General features: G+C 44.6%; 1 long non-coding RNA gene across 1 annotated transcript in view; it reads right to left on the bottom strand.

Annotated features, from left to right (window-relative positions):
• Positions 1–923: 923 nt before the first annotated feature.
• Positions 924–20,215, bottom strand: part of LOC132533499 (uncharacterized) — a 38,342-nt gene continuing 19,050 nt past the window's right edge. The window contains exon 3 of the long non-coding RNA XR_009545388.1: positions 924–1,300. This is a non-coding gene — a long non-coding RNA (uncharacterized LOC132533499). The remainder of the gene's footprint in view (positions 1,301–20,215) is intronic.

Below are 20,215 nucleotides of genomic sequence, written 5' to 3'. Positions count from 1 at the left end.
ACATTAATTCCCCAATAAAGAAATTTAAAAAAGTAAAAACTATTAAAAAAAAAAAGATGCACCTTCATAGACTACTAAGTAGGCATTCTGTAAAGTTTAACCATGCTAAGGCTGCCATTCTTGTCACCTCCAGCTAGTTTTTTTTTTAATATTTATTTATTCTCTTTTGTTGCCTTTATTGTTGTAGTTATTATTGTTGTCATCATTGTTGGATAGGACAGAGAGAAATGAAGAGGGGGGAGAGAAAGATAGACACCTGCAGACCTTCTTCACCACCTGTGAAGCGATTCCCTTGCAGGTGGGGAGCCGGGGGCTCGAACCGGGATCCTTACGCTGGTCTGTGCTTAACCTGCTGCGCTACCGCCTGACTCCCCACCAGCTAGTTTTATGAATGGAGCAGGGGCCTTTCTCCTCATCATCCATTTACCCCTTCCTCCTTCTCCTTAACCCTGAATTTAGGTACTGACTACTTCCTGTTGTTCATGGTCTTTCTGGAATACACACGGATTGGCAATATCTGCAAATTCCTCTAACAAGGGCAGGCTTTCAGCTGCATTCTTAGGAGTGTTGGCTTTGCAACTTCCTCTTCTGGAGAGTAAGCAGACTCTTAGTCTGTCACTAGCACCACCCTTTGACTTCAGGTTTCTTCTCATTAATAGTTGGCTTCTCAGCTTTTTATTTTTTTTAGCCTCCATCTTGCAAGATGGGAAAGAGGACTAATATTATCTTTCTCCAAGGAAAAAATTTCAAAGACGGGACAAGATGGGAGAAGTAACCTTACTATAAATTCGATCAAAAACATGCAAAATGTGGCTGGAGCGATAGCAAAGTGGTTATGCAAAAGATTTTCAGGGGGCCCAGTGGTGGTACACCTGGTTGAGCATATATGTTACAATGTACAAGGACATGAGTTCAAAGCCCCTGGTCCCCACCTGCAGGGGGATAGCTTCACAAGTGATAAAGCAGGGCTGCAGGTGTCTGTCTCTCTCCCTCTCAATTTCTGGCCGTCTCTGTCCAATAAATAAATAAAAGCTAATAAAAAATACTTCAAAAGATTTTCAGACCTAAAGCTCTGAGGTCCCAGGTTCAGTCCTTAGTACTACCATAATCCATAATCCAGAGATTAGCAGCACTCTCGTAGAAAAAAAAAAAGAGCAAAATTATTTTCAATAATTGTATCTTTTGAAGGAACTTGTATTTTATTGAGCAAAGGAGCATCTGCAGTCCCACATGGAAGCACCATGCAAAGGGAAACTTCATAATGATGTGGTATTTCTCCTTTCTGTCTTTCCCCCTTTATCTGAAAAAGAAAAAATAATCCAGTGAGATTATTTTTTAATCCAGTGGGATTAATTGTGCAGTCACAAAGCCCCAGCAAACCTTATCCTCCACCTCTGGTTGTAAAAAAAAAACAAAACAAAAAACAAGAAGTTTGATCATTTCTGTTTATTGGTGTAAGCCGAGTGGCTTGTGGAATCTAAAAGACTCCAGTGCAGGAAGTACTTGATTCCTCATTGTTCTGCTTTTCATAAGCAGACGTGCCCAGGTTGGCACAGCACCAAGCCTGACGAGACACACCCACTCCTAGTGCCAACCCTGGGATCATGCCTGGAGGTGCATGTAGCAAAGTTTGCACAAAATTGGTTTAAAAAAAAAAAATTCAACACAAGAGACACCTGAAAGCTCTCCCAAGAGTCAAAGCTGGAATAACTTGAGAAGAAAATAAGTTAGAATTGGCTCTCAGCCTAGAGAAGAAAACATTCAGGAGTCTGCACTTCCATGCATTTTTACTTATTTTACTTTTATTGGACAGAGACAGAAATCAAGAGGGAAAGGGAAGATGGAGAAAGAAAGACACCTGCTTGTGGCTTCAGCACTTGTGAATCAGGGGGGGAGTGGGGATTTGAACCTGGATGCTGTGGCTTCAGCACTTGTGAATCAGTTGGGGAGTGGGGATTCGAACCTGGATGCTGTGGCTTCAGCACTTGTGAATCAGTTGGGGAGTGGGGATTCGAACCTGGATGCTGTGGCTTCAGCACTTGTGAATCAGTTGGGGAGTGGGGATTCGAACCTGGATGCTTGTGGCTGGTAATGTGTGCACTCTACCTGAACCTCCCAGCTTTCCACTCACTGGTCCCCAACCCCCTTTTTTTTTTTTTTTCTAGAGCATCTCATCTATGGTTTGTGCTGGTGTGGAGGATTGAACCTGGGACTTTGGATTCTTAGGCATGAGAGTTTCTGTTTTTTATTGCCCTCAGGGTTATCGCTAGGGTTCAGGGCTGGCACTAGGAATCCACTGCTTCTGGAGACCTTTTTTTTTTTCTTTCTTTCTTTTTTAGGATAGGACAGAGAGAAATTGAGAGAGGAGGGGATGATAGAGAGGGGTAGAGAAAGATAGACACCTGCAAACCTGCTTCACCACTTGTGAAGAGATCCCCCTGCAGGTGGGGAGCCGGGGGCTGGAACTTGAAACCAGGATCCTTGCACAAGTCCTTGCACTTCGTGCTATGTGCACTTAACCCAGTGCACCAACGCCTGACCGCCCCCTCCCATGAGAGTCTCTTTGCATAACCATTATGCTATCTCCCCAACACCACCCATGCATATTTAAACAAGAGCTTTACAATGGGAGAGACGTGGTGAGCACTACTGTATCCAGCGAATTGTGATCAACATCAACTGTTGAAGATCATGCGGCTAGCACGTACCTTTGATGCAAGGGGATGAGATGGCACTTTATCTCTGTGATCTCCCATCACAGAGATGACTGACTGACTACCTATCATCTCAGTCCATCCAAAAGAAAAAAAAAAAGAGACACAAATTTCAATAGAAGGAAACCCCTTCAAAATTCTCAACTAGTATCCAGAAGATCATTAACAACACAGAAAGACCAAAGAGTAGGGAGTCGGGCAGTAGTGCAGCAGGTTAAGCACACGTGGTGCAGAGCACAAGGACGGGCGGAAGGATCCCAGTTCCAGCCCCTCGCACCCCACCTGCAGGGGAGTCGCTTCACAGGTGGTGAAACAGGTCTGCAGGTGTCTATCTTTCTCTCTCCCTCTCTGTCTTCCCCTCCTCTCTACATTTCTCTCTGTCCTGTACAACAACGATGACATCAATAACAACAATAATGATAACTACTACAACAATGAAAAACAAGGGCAACAAAAGGGAAAATAAATTAAAATTTTTAAATTTTAAAAAAGAAAGAAAAAAGAAAGACCAAAGAGCTATCATAGAGGCACCTAGGGAGAGATGACACCCTCATGTAAAGCAGCTTCCTAGACTGAACCCAGGGGGGCAGAAAGGGGGCCAATAGGTTAAAAGAAAATTCTATGTAAATTCAGAGCCTTGGACTTGAGTAAATAAGAATGACTCAATGTTAATTCATAGTTGTGACAAGTGCGCAGTGCCAGCGACAGATGCTAATAGTAGAGAAAGTGAGGGTGGGGAGGAGGATGGGGACATGGGGATTCTGTCCTAACTATTCACTCTCTTGGTACTTTAAACTTTTTACTAATACCATGTCTATTAATAAAAAAAAAAAAAGAAGGGTAACTAACTTGAATGTCCTTCCCCTAAAAATGTCAGTTTACCTAGTGATGCAGTTTAAATTACCGAGATCTTGAGAGGCTGCAAGTGAATGTTTAGTGCATTCACGTCCTTATAAAATGATTTATTTTCCTTTCTTCCTTCCTTTCTTACCCCCTCCTTTCTGTGTTTCTTTATTCTTTGCCACCAGCATCATCACTGGGATCCAGGCCTCTACAACCCCGCTACTTCTGATGTTCTCTTTTTTCTTCCTTCTGGATAGAGGGAGAGAGGCGGAGGAGACACACTGCGGCCCAGCACTACTCCACTGCTTGGGAGGCTTCCCTCCTGCAGGTGTTTACTGAGGACTGGAACTTGGCCCCTCACATATGGTGAATCGTGCACTCTACTGAGTGAGTAAGTGAGCCACCTGCTGGTCCCCAGCCTGATGGCTTTCCATTAGCAATCATTAAAATACTTCAATATGAGCTGGCGAAATAGCTTGCCTGCATAGTGTGACTGCTTTGCCATGTCTGTGGCCCAGTTTTGAACCTGGCTTCCATAGCCCTGGAGGAAGCTTCAGCTGCGTGGAGTCCCCTTCCTCCCTCCCTTGTCTCCTTCCTCTCGCTTTCCCTTACCCCCCATTCTGCTTTCTCTTCCGTGGCAGTGAAACGTCACACACACACACACACACACACACACACACACACACACACAGATTTAAATATGTTTTCAGTGAAATTCTAACTTTCACATTGGCATTCTGCAAGGTGAGCAGCTAGCATAGCTGGAGCCACTCTAATGGAGAGGAAATTCACAAGTAATGTCTGTTACCACTGGCCCTGAATCTCCGCCTCTCTAAGACGGAGGGAAAACTCTAGGCTTCAAGACCAGCCACTTCAGAACAGTACAATGAGCGCCTGCCCCTCACCCCATCCGAAACACTGTGTGAGCAACTGTTGGGAGCACAGGCTGCAGTTGTCTTTGTCCTGCTTGTGCCTGTCAAACCCAGAGTTCCTCAGCAGCAGGAAGGGCAGGGGGCTGGTATGAAGCGAAGTAACAGATGGCTGGGACATGTCTTCTCGGTGCTCAGCTGCCTTTTCCAGCCTGCCAAACTGTGTACATTTCAAACGTTTGAGGTTCAACCAAAAGAGACGGGTAATGATTTTAAATCACTTGCTGAAACACATGGCTAATCCTTGGGTAGCTGGAGAGGAGCACTTTATAAACTCACTGAAGTCCTGTAAGGGGGACAAGGAAACCCCATGCACATTCTCTGCTTTAAGCTCAGATCAGGCCATCCTGGGCATGTCCAACACCCCAAGGCACATCCTGCTTTTGCACGTTTGGAAAGTGGGGTGTCTCTGTATGTGCGTTTCTTTGCAGGGAGTGGGAAGTGGGAAAGGCCACACAGCTGTCTGGATGGTGAGAAATGATGCACGCGGCCCTTTGCCTCCTGGTCTAGAACTGGAAGGCTTCTAGTCCCACATGCTTCATACATTCTATCCTGGTTCAGGCCCTGTTTAGTTCTTGCTTGGAGTCTATGCCAGTTATTCCTTGCAGTCGCTTCCCTGTCCTGAGTCATTAGCCCTCCGGCTAAGTGAGGCCATTTTCATCGTCACAGGGCATCTCTCATATCGAGTGCACCCTTTCCTGGCCCCCACATTTCTCCCCAGCTACGGCTGTCTTTTCTCCCTCCCCCTTCCCCCCGGCAATGTGCTCTCCTGGCTGTCTAGCATCAGCACTTTGTGTTCACTCACCTGCCCTGACACTTCACCACCAGCAGCTTCTGCTGCAAACTATCTTTTGCCTCAGGAGCAATTGGCAGCTGGGAAGCGCTTCCTCTCTTTTGGCTGTGATGATCATCCTCATTCCTGTTTTGTTTTCTGCCTACTTAGTGCCCCATAGTCTCTTGGGCAGGCTTCTCATTCTTCACCTAGCCGGTAACTTGTCTGGGAACCACAGAGGTTGGTAGTGACTAGCTTCTAGTGCCTGTCTAAAGAGCTTATAATGGTCATAGCCAGCCTCCTAGTTATAAATTTGACCCAGATAATGATGAGATTAAATTGAGCATGTTCAGGGTAATAGGGCTGCAGACTGCTCAAATACTGATGACTCCTTGCTTTACATCTCCAAACCTCAGCCCAGACCATCAATGCAACTCCCTGCCATGTCTCCAATTGGCTATATACAGACGTTTCAAATCACGTCAACTTTAAAATCAATTTATTTATTTATTTACAATTTAAAAATATTTATTTTCACTTTTGTTGTCCTTGCTTTTTTAATTGTTGTTGTAGTTACTATTGTTGTTGTTATTGATGTCATCATTAGATAGGACAGAGAAAAATGGAGAGAGGAGGGAAGACAGAGGGGGAGAGAAAGATAGACACAGACCTGCTTTACCGCCTGTGAATCGACTCCCCTGCAGGTGGGGAACTGGGGGGCTTGAACTGGGATCTTTATGTTAGGCCACAAACACAGCAGCAGCAAATTCAAGAGCATTGGAATCATCCCAAGCATCTTCTCAGACCACCGTGGAATGAATCTAACGCTTAACAATCAACAAAAGATTAGTAACAGTCCCAAAATGTGGAAGCTCAACAGTACACTCCTTAACAACTTCTGGGTCAAAGAGGAAATAAAGGAAGAAATCAAAATGTTTCAAGAGTTCAATGAAAATGAGGACACAAGCTATCAAAATATTTGGGACACAGCTAAGGCAGTACTGAGAGGGAAGTTCATAGCTATACAAGCACACATTAGGAAACAAGAAAAAGCACAAATAAACAGCCTGACTGCACATCTTAACGACCTAGAAGAAGAACAACAAAGGAACCCTAAAGCAACCAGAAGGACAGAGATCACTAAAGTTATGGCAGAAATCAAGAACATTGAAAATAAGAAAACCATACAAAAGATCAATGAAAGTAAATGTTGGTTCTTCGAAAGAGTGAACAAAATTGACAAATCTTTAGCCAGACTCACAAAACAAAAAAGGGAGAAGACCCAAATAAATCGGATACTAAATGAAAGAGGAGATATCACAACAGATACCACAGAAATTCAACATATCATGTGAGGCTTCTATGAACAACTATATGCCACCAAGCTAGAGAACCTGGAAGAAATGATTTCCTAGATACCTACCATCTTCCAAAACTAAGTAAAGAGGAAGTAGATAACATGAACAGACCCATCACAGCTAATGAAATTGAAACAGTTATCAAAAATCTCCCCCAAAATAAAAGTTCTGGACCAGATGGTTTTACAAATGAATTCTACAAAACCTTCCAAGAAGAACTAATACCTCTACTTTTAAAAGTCTTCCAGAAGATTGAAGACACTGGAATACTCCCTGCCAGTTTCTATGAAGCTAACATCACTCTGATACCAAAAGCAGACAGGGACACAACCAAAAAAGAAAACTACAGACCAATATCTCTGATGAACATAGATGCGAAAATATTGAACAAAATTCTAGCCAACCGGATACAGCAGTATATTAAAAAGATTGTTCATCATGACCAAGTGGGGTTTATCCCAGACATACAAGGTTGGTTTAATATGTGTAAATCAATCAACATGATCCACCACATAAACAAAAACAAGACCAAAAATCACATGGTCATATCAATAGATGCAGAGAAAGCCTTTGACAAAATGCAACATCCTTTTATGATCAAAACACTAAAAAAAAAAATGGGAATAGATGGAAAATTCCTGAAGATAGTGGAGTCTATATATAGCAAACCTACAGCCAACATCATACTCAATGGTGAAAAACTGGAAGCATTTCCACTCAGATCAGGTACTAGACAGGGCTGCCCACTATCACCATTACTATTCAACATAGTGTTGGAAGTTCTTGCCATAGCAGTCAGGCAGGAGCAAGAAATTAAAGGGATACAGATTGGAAGAGAAGAAGTCAAACTCTCCCTATTTGCAGATGACATGATAGTATACATAGAAAAACCTAAGGAATCCAGCAATTATCTTTTGGAAATCATCAGGCAATGCATTAAGGTGTCAGGCTACAAAATTAACATTCAAAAGTCAGTGGCATTCCTCTATGCAAACACTAAGTTAGAAGAAATTGAAAGCCAGAAATCAATTCCTTTTACTATAGCAGCAAAAACGATAAAATATCTAGGAGTAAACCTAACCAAAGAAGTGAAAGACTTGTATACTGAAAATTATGAGTCACTACTCAAGGAAATTGAAAAAGACACAAAGAAATGGAAAGATGTTCCATGTTCGTGGGTTGGAAGAAGTAACATCATCAAAATGAATATACTACCCAGAGCCATCTACAAATTTAATGCTATCCCCATCAAGATCCCAAGCACGAGAATAGAAAAAATGCTACAAATGTTTATTTGGGACCAGAAGAGACCTAGAATTGCCAAAACAATCTTGAGAAAAAAGAACAGAACTGGAGGCATCACACTCCCAGATCTCGAATTGTATTATAGGGCCATGGTCATCAAAACTGCTTGGTACTGGAACATGAACAGACACACTGACCAGTGGAATAGAATTGAGAGCCCAGAAGTAAGCCCCCATACCTATGGACATCTAATCTTTGACAAAGGTGTAAGGATCAGCATAAGGATCCTGGTTCAAGCCTCTGGCAGGGGAGTCGCTTCACAAGCAGTGAAGCAGGTCTGCAGGTGTCTGTCTTTCTCTCCCCCTCTCTGTCTTCCCCACCTCTTTCCATTTCTCTCTGTCCTATCCAACAACGACGACATCAATAACAACAACACTAATAACTACAACAATAAAACAAGGGCAACAAAAGGGAATAAATAAATAAATATTAAAAAAAAAAAAAAGAATAGGAAAGGTTCCAGTGGAGGGGATGGGACAGGGAACTCTGGTGGTGAAAACTGTGTGGAATTGTACCCCCACTTACCACAATCTTGTCAAGCATTATTAAATCACTAATAGAAGTAAGAAAAGTTCCAATGAAAATCTTTGTCTCATTTGTGACTTAAGGCTTCCTCCTTGTCTCAGGCCTTCTGTCATGGTGAGAGTTCAGCAGCACCAAACCACATTGAATTAAACCCCCTCGAAAGAACTCAGTGTGGCACCTGGGAATGAAGCCAGAGGCTCACTCAACTCAGGACAGATGATTGGCCTCTTTCACTCAATTCTTCGCCTTCTTTTTTTGAGAGAGAGTGAGAGAGACAGAAAGAGGAGGAGAGACACCATGCAACATTCTACCATCTATGCAACACACACAGACACACACACACACACACAGACACACACACACACACACACACACATACACACTGTTTGTGGTGCTCCAGTGTGGTGTTGTGTCCATGCTATGTGCTCTACTGCATGGGCTATCTCCTGGTTCCCCTCAAAGCATCTTGAGACACTTAAGTTCAAGCTGTGTACTATTAAGCTGAGTTGCAGGTAGGTGACATGGAGAAGAGTGAAAAAGCCAAGATCCAGGGCCAGGCAGCAGCACACCTGGTTAAGTGCACACATTACAGTGTGCAAGGACCCAGGTTCAAGTCTCTAGTCCCCTCCTGCAGGGGGGGAGGTTCACAAATGTAAAGCAGGGCTGCAGGTGTCTCTCTGTCTCTCTCCCTTTCAATCTCCCTGCCCCCTCTCAATTTCTCTCTGTCTTTAACCAATAATAAAAAATTTTAAAAAGCCAAGGTCTTGCTTTGGTGGGTGGTTCTGAAAGGCAGCAACAGCAAGGTGAGGGACACTTTGGGAAAGGAGTGGAGATTTTGTTTATTTTTAAAATTTATTTATAAAACAAAAAATAAAAAAATATTGACAAGACCATAGGATAATTCCCACTACCAGAGTTCCATGTCTCATCCCCTCCCCTGATAGCTTTCCTATTATTTTTCCCTCTGGGAGTATGGACCCAGGATCATTATGGGGTGCAGAAGGTGGAAGGTCTGGCTTCTGTAATTGCTTCTCCATTGAACATGGACATTGGCAGGTGGATCCACACCCCCAGCCTATTTCTATCTTTCCCTAGTGGGGCAGGGCTCTGGGGAGGTGAGGTTCCAGGACACACTGGTGGGGTCAACTACACAGGGAAGTCAGGTTGGGGTCATGGTAGCATCTGCAACTTGGTGACTAAAAAAGCATTAACATATAAAGCAGAACACATTTTTAATAACCAGGAAGCTAAAGGCAAAAATATAGCAAATAAGATTTGGGGTCTCCATTTAGGAAAAAACTAGTAGGTCTGTTTTAGGTATATTCCAAGGGGCCTATGACTTTACTAATTTTTGCCTGAGCCCAATGGAGTGGAGATTTTAAAAGGAAATGTTGGTGGCATGTGGCTTCTCCTTTGCCCCCTCACAGAATGACTTTGCAGAAGGGTGACTGGGTGCAGCTAATGCAGGGCAGCTGGAGAAGACATGACGACACTGTGGCCGTGCCAAACCTGACTCTGTTTGTATCTGTCTCCATCCCTTAAGCCCAGTAGTGCAGAGAGCTCTAGGCCTCTCAGTGCCTACATAGATGCCTGTTTATTCACATGTGTCCGATAAATGAATGAGCAGATGTATGCAGTCTCCTTTGCCCTTTGTAGAGTGGGTGATCTCGCTCTGATAGCACAAAATGTTATTATTACAGACACAACATGGCTGTTAGACATGACTGTCCAGTGCAACACTAAACTGAACCTCTTCCACCTCCATACACCATAAAGGAATATATATATTTTTTCACTTTTTTTTTGCCTCCAGGGTTATTTCTGGGACTTGCTGCCTGCACCACGAATCCACTGCTCCTGGAGGCCATTTTTTCCCTTTTGTTACCCTGGTTGTTTTTATCGCTGTTGTGGTTATTGTTGTTGCTTTTGATGTTGTTGTTGTTGGATAGGACAGAGAGAAATGGAGAGAGGAGAGGAAGACAGAGAGGGGGAGAGAAAGACAGACACCTGCAGACCTGCTTCACCACCTGTGAAGCGATTCCTCTGCAGGTGGGGAGCCGGGGCTCCAACCAGGATCCGTAAGACATCCCCGGCTTCGCGCCACGTGCGCTTTTTTCCAGGTCCTGGAAAAGGATGTCAGAGGACCTAGTGGGGGTTGTATTATTATGTGGAAAACTGAGAATTGTTATGCATGTACAAACTATTGTATTTATTGTCAAATGTAAAACATTAATCCCCCAATAAAGGATAAAAAAATTAAAAAGACAGACACCTGCAAACCTGCTTCACCACTTGTGAAAGCCCCCTGCAGATGGGAGCCGGGGGCTCAAACCCGGATCTTTATGCTGGTCCTTGCGCTTCGCACCAAGTGCACTTAACCTGCTGCACTACCGCCTGGACCCCCCTAAAGGAATATTTTAGACTTGGGGACGAGGATCAGTTTGCTGAGACACAAATTTTAGAATCACTGTCCCAGGTATTTTGAAACATATCCTTCCCCACCACCACCACACACACACAGTGCCGTAGAAAAGCCCAGCCTGCTTCCTGTTTTCACTCGCAGTTTCGCTTCTGTGAGTGTCTGTGGTGTGTGTCTGTCTCGTGACATGCCACAGCAGCTGCAAGAGGCTCACGTCATAACTGGAAGGCGGCTCTGGAAGAAGGGTAGACCCTGGACAAGCCAGAAAAAGTAATGAGGGCAACCAAGGCTCTCTCACTCCGAGAAGCACCGGCTCCTATAAGAGCAAAAGCAAGAGGAAGACAAGATAAAAATCTTGCTCCTTTACCCCACTCTTTTATCCAGATAAAGGGAAGACAAAGAAAAAAGATGAGGGAAAAGCTACTGAGTGGGGCTTCGGTTAAAAAGGTTTCCTGGTGTGAGTTGGGGGGTGGCGCTGCGAGTTAAGCGCACATGGTGCAAAGCTCAAGGACCGGCGTAAGAATCCCGGTTCGAGCCCCCGGCTCCCCACCTGAAGGGGAGTCGCTTCACAGGCGGTGAAGCAGGTCTGTAGGTGTCTGTCTTTCTCCCCCTCTCTGTCTTCCCCTCTTCTCTCCGTTTCTCTCTGTCCTATCCAACAACAATGACATCAACAATAACAGTAATAACTACAACAGCAATGAAAAACCACAAAGTCAACAAAAAAGTCAACACATACCACCTGGGTTAATATTGGGGCTCAGTGCTGGCACTATAAATCCATGCTCCTGGAAGCCATTTTCCCTTCCTTCCTTCCTTCCTTCCTTCCTTCCTTCCTTCCTTCCTTCCTTCCTATTTTGATAGGACAGAAAGAAATTGAGAGGGGATGAGAAGATAGAGAGAAAGGTAGACAGACACCTGTAGACCTGCTTCCCCATTTGTGAAGTGTCCCCCTGCAGGTTGGGCGCAGGGCAGGAACCATGCACACCTTAATGTGTGTGCTCAACTGGGTGTACTACAGCCCAGCCCCTAAGAATAATATTTTTCAGCGGGGTTTCCTGGGGGTAGAAGATAGCTCAAGAAGCAACATAAGTGCCCTGCCATGCAGTCCAGGTCTGAGTCCTGGCACCACATGGGAATACCATAGCATTGTAGAAATTTCTTTTTTTTTTTTTTTCCCTCCAGGGTTATTGCTGGGGCTCAGTCACTGCACTAGGAATCCACTGCTCCTAGAGACCATTTTATCCCTTTTGTTTCCCTTGTTGTTTATCGTTGTTGTTATTGCTGTCATTGTTGTTGGATAGGACGGAGAGAAATGGAGAGAGGAGGGGAAGACAGAGAAGAAGAGAGAAATACAAACACTACAGACCTGCTTCACCACCTGTGAAGCGACCCCCCGTGCAGGTGAGGAGCCAGGGGCTGGAATTGGGATCCTTAATGCCCGTCCTCACACTTCACATCATGTGCACTTAACCTGCTGCGCTACCGCCCGGCCCCCTGGAGAAATTTCTAGTGCTATAGCATCTCTCCCTCTCTGTTGCTCTCTGCAATAAAAAGATAAAAGTGGGGGTTGGGCGGTAGCGCTGCGTATTAAGCACATGTGGCGCACAAGGACCAGCGTAAGGATCCCCGTTCGAGCCCCCAGCTCCCCACCTGCAGGGGAGTGGCTTCACAGGTGGTGAAGCAGGTCTGCAGGTGTCTGTCTTTCTCTCCCCCTTTCTGTCTTCTCCTCCTCTCTCCATCTCTCTCTGTCCTATTCAACAACGAATGACATCAACAACAACAATAATAACCACAACAAGGCTACAACAACAAGGGTAACAAAACGGGGGGGGGGGATGGCCTCCAGGAGTGGTGGATTCATGGTGCAGGCACTGAGCCCTAGCACTAACCCTGGAGGCAAAAAAAAAAGATAAAAGATAAAATGTACAGTAAGCCAGGGAACTGTGAAATGATGTATATGTATGAGACCTCTTGCTCCAAGGAGAAAAAATAAAGTTCTTCTATAACCATGACTTTAAAATTTTTTTAATTAATTAATTATTTATTTTTCTCTTTTGTTGCCCTTTTTATTGTTGTAGTTATTGCTGTCATCGTTGTTGGATAGGACAGAGAGAAATGGAGAGAGGAGGGGAAGACAGAGAGGGGGAGAGAAACACACCTGCAGACCTGCTTCACCACCTGTGAAGCAACTCCCCTGTAGGTGGGGAGCCAGGGGCTCGAACTGGGATCCCTGTGTTTTTTTTTCCATACAGAAAAACTATAATTGCAGAAAGAAAGAAAAAAGTATCATTAGGAAAAAATAAACCTCATTTGTTCATCAGCCTCTGGTCCTTGTGGACTAGTTAGGGCTCCAGCACTGGCAATGCTGCTGAAGTTAGAGCCATGCTTCCTGTCCTCATTCATATCTAGTCACACAGAGAAGCAGAAGCATGACCCCCCCCCCTCTCTCACCATAGCACTGCTCAGTTCTGGTTTATGGTGGTGCGGGGGGGGGGGGGGGATTGTACCTGGGACTTCAGTGCCTCAGGCATGAGAGTTTCTTTGCAGAACCATTATGCTGTCTAAAGCACTGAGGGAAGATGAAAGTGCCCCAAGCTCATCAAAGTCTGCTCAGCTTTCAGAATTCTGAAGAGATCACCATCCCAGGCCACAGAACACCTGCCTACTGGTGAACTCTGGGCCAGAAGCCTGGGGCTAGACGGCTGTGCCAACTGTCTATCTAGAGCTGGGGTTCTGACCCTGCCCCCCTACTGCCCCTCTTGAGTGTATCCTCACTTGGTGACTGTAGCCTGTTCCTCAGATGCACAATACATGCTCACCTGTCTAAAAGGCAAGGACTGGCCTAAATTATACCACCTCCATGCAGAATGGCCGTGGTTCTCATTTCTCAGGTGCCAACATGGCTCACTAGGAGAATGGATCTGGGAGTCTAGGATCCTCATGTGGCCCTGGATCAGAGCTATAGCCTGACCATAATCTTGTCTCTCAATTAAACTCCTATCTTGTGGAAGATAAAGGTCTTGGCACAGAAGCAGGGCTTCTGGGTATCTGGACGGTGGGTCATCTTTCCAAGGTGGTGTTTTCCTGAGATGGCAGCATCTCCTCAACGATACAATTGTGGACTCCAGGAGGTGGCTCATCTGGTGGAGCACACACTTTACCATGAGCAAGGACCCAGGTTCAAGCCCCACCATGCACCACATGGGAGCATCTGCCTGAGCGCATCTCCATGGGCCTTGGAGCCATATCATGGTGTGTTGGTATGCATGAGACCCCTTCTGTTTCATTTGGTTTAAATCCCCCCTGCTTAATACTATTCTATTTACATAACCACTTCATTCTATTTACATAACCGCTGTTAACAAGCACCACCCTCCCTCCAGGGCATTGGTTCAATCCCCACTGTTTCATGATATGTTTTTGCTCCACCCCCTCTCCTTGTCACAACCTGATCCTCTCCTTGTCACACTCTGATTGTCACCAGTCACTTTTCTCTCCACCCTCTCTATGTCACATCCTGTTTCCACCCTACTTGGCAAGTATATATAAAGACAGCATTGTGAGTTTTAGGGTACCTTGAGTTTAGCTTAGCTCGTCTTAGATTGTGCTGCGTCCTGCATGAATAAAGAGATACTGCCTACAGCTCAACCATGAGTCCCTGGTCGTCTGTCTCCCGTCAGTGAAGCTCAGCCTGACAATGGTGTCTTTCTTTTCCTTCTTTCTGTCTTTTTAATTTTTTTAAAAATAGAGACAGAGAGAAATTGAGAGGGGAGGGGCAGGTAGAGAGGGAAAGAGACAGAGAGACCTCTGTAGCCCTGCTTCACCACTTTTGAAGCTTTCCCTCTTCAGGAAGGGACCAGGGGCTTGAACCTGGGGTCCTTGCACATGGTAATGTGTGTGATTAACTAGGTGCACCATCGCCTGGCCTCTCCTGCTTTTCACTTCTTTTTCCATTACTCTCTATCTGAGACTGAAAGGGAAAGGAACCCATCAAGAACAGAATCACACAGGTGTAAAACTCTGTAGGAAAGAAAAAAAAAAGTACAAGGTAAAAATCCCTCTGAAGTACTTCCTCCTCCAGGCAGCTGTCCTTGATCATCTAATCTGAATCTGGTGACCCTTTTCTGTACTGTGGCACCTGTACACAACAGCGCTGATCGCACTCTAGAATAGCTGATTGCTTGCTTTCTTACCAGGCTGAAAGCTCCTGGCTCCTCTTCGCTTTTGCATGCCTACATCAGGTGCCCGGTAGGCAGACACACCTTCTGAACACAATGAGTGTCACACATCACTTTGGGGGGGGGAGGTGACTTCCCACACGTCATCTTCCTTTAAAGCCATACAATTTCAGCTGGGTGCTCTCGACAATCCCCTCTCTGCTCATGCTGGCTGCAGGCAGCCTATAAAATGACTCTGCTCTTAACTTAGGGACTACCCAGCTCCTCCTCCCGCCATCCTGCCAAGCCCTCTTGCTCAATTCTGGTTTCCTCCATTTCCATGGGTTGCCACCTACTTAGGAGTTTCCCACTTAGAAGGAACTTCTTGGTAGGCGTTGGGGACATTTTTGTCCATGGGTGGCTCCTCCAGATTGTGTCTGGTTCCTCCCTCAACAGTTCATGTTGGGCCAAGCCTGGCCACCCTCAGTCACCCTCCAGACCCAGTGTCCCAGTCTCCCAATCATCTGGAAGAGGATATCAAGCTGCCTGCAATCTCCCTTTATGAATTCAAGTCCCTTCTAACATATTTAGGTATTTACTGTAACAATTATGTGGTGATACAGTTCACATATCATAAAATTCACCTTTTTAGGCCAGGAATTATACCTCAGTGGTTAGAATGAATGCTTGCATGTGGAGGGCTGTGGGTTTGGCCCCTACCTACCTTCTCCCAAATAAATAAGTTTTTTTTTGGCCTCTGGGGTTACTGCTGAGGCTCAGTGCATGCACTACGAATCCACTGCTTCTGGAGGCTATTTTTTCCCCTTTTGTTGCCCTTGTTTTATCATTGTTGTGATTATTATTATTATTGTTGTACTGATGTCATTGTTGTTGGATAGGACAGAGAGAAATCAAGAAAGGAGGGGAGGACAGAGGGGGAAGAGAAAGACCTGCTTCACTGCTTGTGAAACAACCCCCCTGCAGGTGGGGAGCTGGGACTCCAAAGGGATTTCTACACTGGTCCTTGCGCTTTGTGCCATGTGCGCTTAACCTGCTGCACTAGCGCCTGGCCCCCAGTAATTTCTTAAATTTCATGAGTAGAAAAAAATTCATGAGTAGAGGTTGGGGAGCACAGAGAGAGCTCAGAGCAGTGTTCCCATATAAGCAGGGTCAGGGGTTAAACCCTAGGTCTCATGATGGACTGACATACACTCTACCTGCTAAGCTCCCCTCTGCCTCCCTATTACAAGATAGTTTTTTGGAAACTGCTAGACTGTTTTTAAAAGAAACTACTGTTTTATGCACTCACCAGCAATGTGCGAGGGTACAATTTCTCCATATCCTTGTCAACACATATGCTATCTCCCTCTCCCTCTCCCTCTCTCTCCATATCCTTGTCAACACATATGATCTCTCTCTCTCTCCCTCTCTTTCTCTCTCTCTTTCTCTCTCTCTCTCTCGCCATCTGAAGGGTGGGAAGTGGTTTTGAATTGCATTTCCCTCTGGCTAATAATGCTGAATATTTTTTCATGCACTTATTGATAATGTATATGTGTCTGGTTTCAATGAGCTATCTTTTATTGTTAAGTTGTAAGGGATTTTATATATTGTCTCCATGTCTCACATCAGATATATGACTTGCAAATATTTCTCAACATTCTGTGGGTTGTCTCTTAACTTCCTTGATGGTGTTCTTTGCAAAAAGTCACAAAATATTTTTGAAGTTCAATTCATTGTCATTTGTGTTGTCTGAAAAAAAAACTTCCTGGGAGTTGGGTGCAGTGGGTTAAGTGCAGGTGGTGCAAAGCGCAAGCACTGGCTTAAAGATCCCAGTTCGAGCCCCCGGATCCCCATCTGCAGGGGAATCGCTTCACAGGCGGTGCAGCAGGTCTGCAGGTGTCTGTCTTTCTCTCCCCATCTCTGTCTTCCCCTCCTCTCTCCATTTCTCTCTGTCCTATCCAACAACAACGACATCAATAACAACAATAATAACTACAACAATAAAACAACAAGGGCAACAAAAGGGAATAAATAAATATAAAAAAATTTAATTTCCCAATCCAAGATTATGGTGATTTTTATACTTTTATGACTTTTTTTCAAGCTAGAGACAGAGGCAGAGAGTGAGAGACCACAGAAACAAAGCTTCCTTCACTGTGGTGAGGGCCAGATTTGAACCTGAGTCACACATATGGCAAAGTAGTGCACTATGGAAGTGAGCTATTTCATCAGAATTTTAAAAAAGACTTATATCATTTTTAACTATTACATTTACATGAGTGGTCTCCTCCTTATATTTTTGGTTTATCATTTCCAGAGGACAAATACTTTTCTTTTTCTTCCAGAGTTATTGCTGGGGCTCAGTGCCTGCACCACAAATCCACTGCTCCTGGTGGCCATTTTTTCCATTTTATTAGATAGGACAGAGAAAATTGAGAGGGAGAGAGGAAATAGAGAGGGAGAGAGAGACACCTGCAGTCCTGCTTCACTGTCTGTGAAGTAACCCCCATGTAAGTGAGCAGCTGGGGACTCGAACCAGGATCCTTGAATGGGTCCTTGCGCTTTGTACTATGTGTGCTTAACCCAGTGCGCCACTGCCCACCTCAGACAAATACATTTTTACTGCAGGCTTTCTTGCTATAATGTTCTCTGCATCATCTGTTGCCTTTATATTGATAAGGGATACTTCCTTAATACAGCTGTTCACATTTAGTGGTTCTGTTTTTTGCTTGTTTGTTTGTTTGTTTTGCTTTGTTTTTTCCCTCCAGAGTTATTACTGGGGGTCAGTACTGGCATTATGAATCCACTGCTCCTGGTGGCCACTTTTTCCATTTTATTGGATAGATCAGAGAGAAATTGAGATAGGAGGGGGAGAAAGAAAGGGATAGAGAAAGAGACATCTGCAGACCTACTTCATTTCGAAGCTTCCTCCCTGCAGGTGGGGAGTGAGAGCTTGAACCCAGATCCTTGTGTGGGTCCTTGTGCTTCATACTGTGTACATTTAACCGGGTGTGCCATCTCCTGGCCCCCATAGTCAGTGTTTCTGTGAGATAGATACTCATACCTGCAAAACTTTGGCCCCCATAATGGAGAAAACAAATACATATGTACTAAAATATGTTTTCCAACCTCAAATGAAGCCAGTCCCTTCCCCAGAGTAAGACTGGCTATGTCTCAAGCACTGACAACTTTGGAGATAGTGTGACCTCAATTCTAAGGAAAAAAAGAAGACAATTATATAATTCTTCAGAGGGGGCCTTGCTGCTTGGTAAACTGTCACCTCACCATAAGCCTGACCACCCAGGGTCCTTTCTGCCTCTGTGGCTCATTGTTCCTGTGGTTTTGGTTATTCAGAGTCAGCCAGTGTGTGAGCCTTTGTTTTGCCAAGGTGCTTGGGTTTGGAAAGCCCTCATTATGCTACTCAACAAATGACATCACATTTTCTCTCTGAATCCTGTATTCCTTGGTCTTTTTGAAAGTTAGTGACTAGATTAGTCTTAGTTTCCTTGGTCATGGGTCTGGTCTGACTGTTGACTCTCTCCAAATGCTGTGTTTGCTCTCTTGTGTGTAACATACCCTTCAGCTTTCTAGTTACTTGAACCACTTTTCAAACAAGAAGCAAATCCACTTACAATTCTTAAATGTTGTTAAATACTTGTCTATGTATTTCAGAGCATCACGTTGATACATGCAGTGTTGGCAGCCAAGTATGTCCCTCCTTCCTGCATGCACTCTACCACCGGCCCACCGTCTGGACCATCAAACTCTCAAACTCTACACAGTCAAGGTCTCCTGTATGTATTGGGTTGTCAGAAAAGTCATGACGCGTTTTTGCAAATGCGTCATGGCTTTTCCAATAATGCAGTATAATTTCACTGCTGCTAGGCCACTTTTTCATTCAGATAGAAATAGGGGTAGAGAGAGTCGGCGGTAGTGGAGCCGGTTAAGCGCACGTGGAGCAAAGCACAAGGACCGGACTAAGGATCCTGGTTCGAGCCCCCAGCTCCCCACTTGCAGGGGAGTCGCTTCACAGGCAGTGCAGCAGGTCTGCAGGTGTCTGTCTTTCTCTCCCCCTCTCTGTCTTCCCCCTCCTCTCTCCATTTCTCTCTGTCCTATCCAACAACGACGACATCAATAACAACAATAATAACTACAACGATAAAACAACAAGAGCAACAAAATAAAATAAATAAATAAATAAGTAAAAGAAATAAGGGTAGAGGGGGGCCAGGCAGTAGCCGGATCTCCTCTTGCCCACTAGGGAAAGAGAGAGGCAGGCTGGGAGTATGGATCGACCTGTCAACACCCATGTCCAGCAGAGAAGCAATTACAGAAGCCAGACCTTCCACCTTCTGCATCCCACAATGACTTTGGGTCCATACTCCCAGAGGGATAAAGAATAGGAAAGCTATCAGGGGAGGGGATGGGATACAGATTTCTGGTGGTAGAAATTGTGTGGAGTTGTACTACTCTTATCCTATGCTTTAGTCAATGTTTCCTTTTTATAAATAAAATAAATAAATAAATCTTTAGTGACTGAGGAAATAGCGTAACTTGTAGAGCACAAGAATTGCATGGCTGAAACTCCTGCTTTGATCCCCAGAACTACATTTATTGAAGAGGCGTTCTGGATTTCTCTCTCACTCTTTACCAGTTGAAAGGATCCAGATTCAAGCTTCTGGTCCCTGCCGATATGGGGGAAGCTTCATGATTGCTGAAACAGTGCTCTACCTTCCTCTCCCCGTCCCCTCCATCTTTCTAGCTTATCAAATAAAAAGAAAAAAGAAAAGGCCACCAAGTGGTAGATTCATTGTGTAGGCACTGAACCCCAGGGATAACCTTGGTGACAATAATAATAATAATTTTTATTAATTAAAATTAATTAAGCCTATACAAGTTTTATCTAATAGTAAATCCTTAAAAGATGCCCATGAGATATTGTTGATCAAATGAAAAGAAGCAGCTACAGAGTGGTATGTATAGTATAGTAAAATGCTTATTTTTACCATCTAGAAAATAGACAGGAGCCAGGTGGTGGTGCACCTGGTTGAGCACACATGATAAAATGTGCAAGGACCCAGACTTGGGTCCCTGGTCCCCACCTGCAGGGGGAGAGCTTCATGAGTGGTAAAGCAGGGCTGCAGGTGTCTGTCTCTCTCCCTCCCTCTTTGCCCCCCCCTTCCTTCTCGATTT

Source organism: Erinaceus europaeus, chromosome 16, assembly GCF_950295315.1.
Source record: "Erinaceus europaeus chromosome 16, mEriEur2.1, whole genome shotgun sequence".
NCBI lineage: Eukaryota > Metazoa > Chordata > Mammalia > Eulipotyphla > Erinaceidae > Erinaceus > Erinaceus europaeus.
Note: the sequence above shows the minus strand (reverse complement) of the source record. Positions and strands in the feature narration are given on the sequence as shown.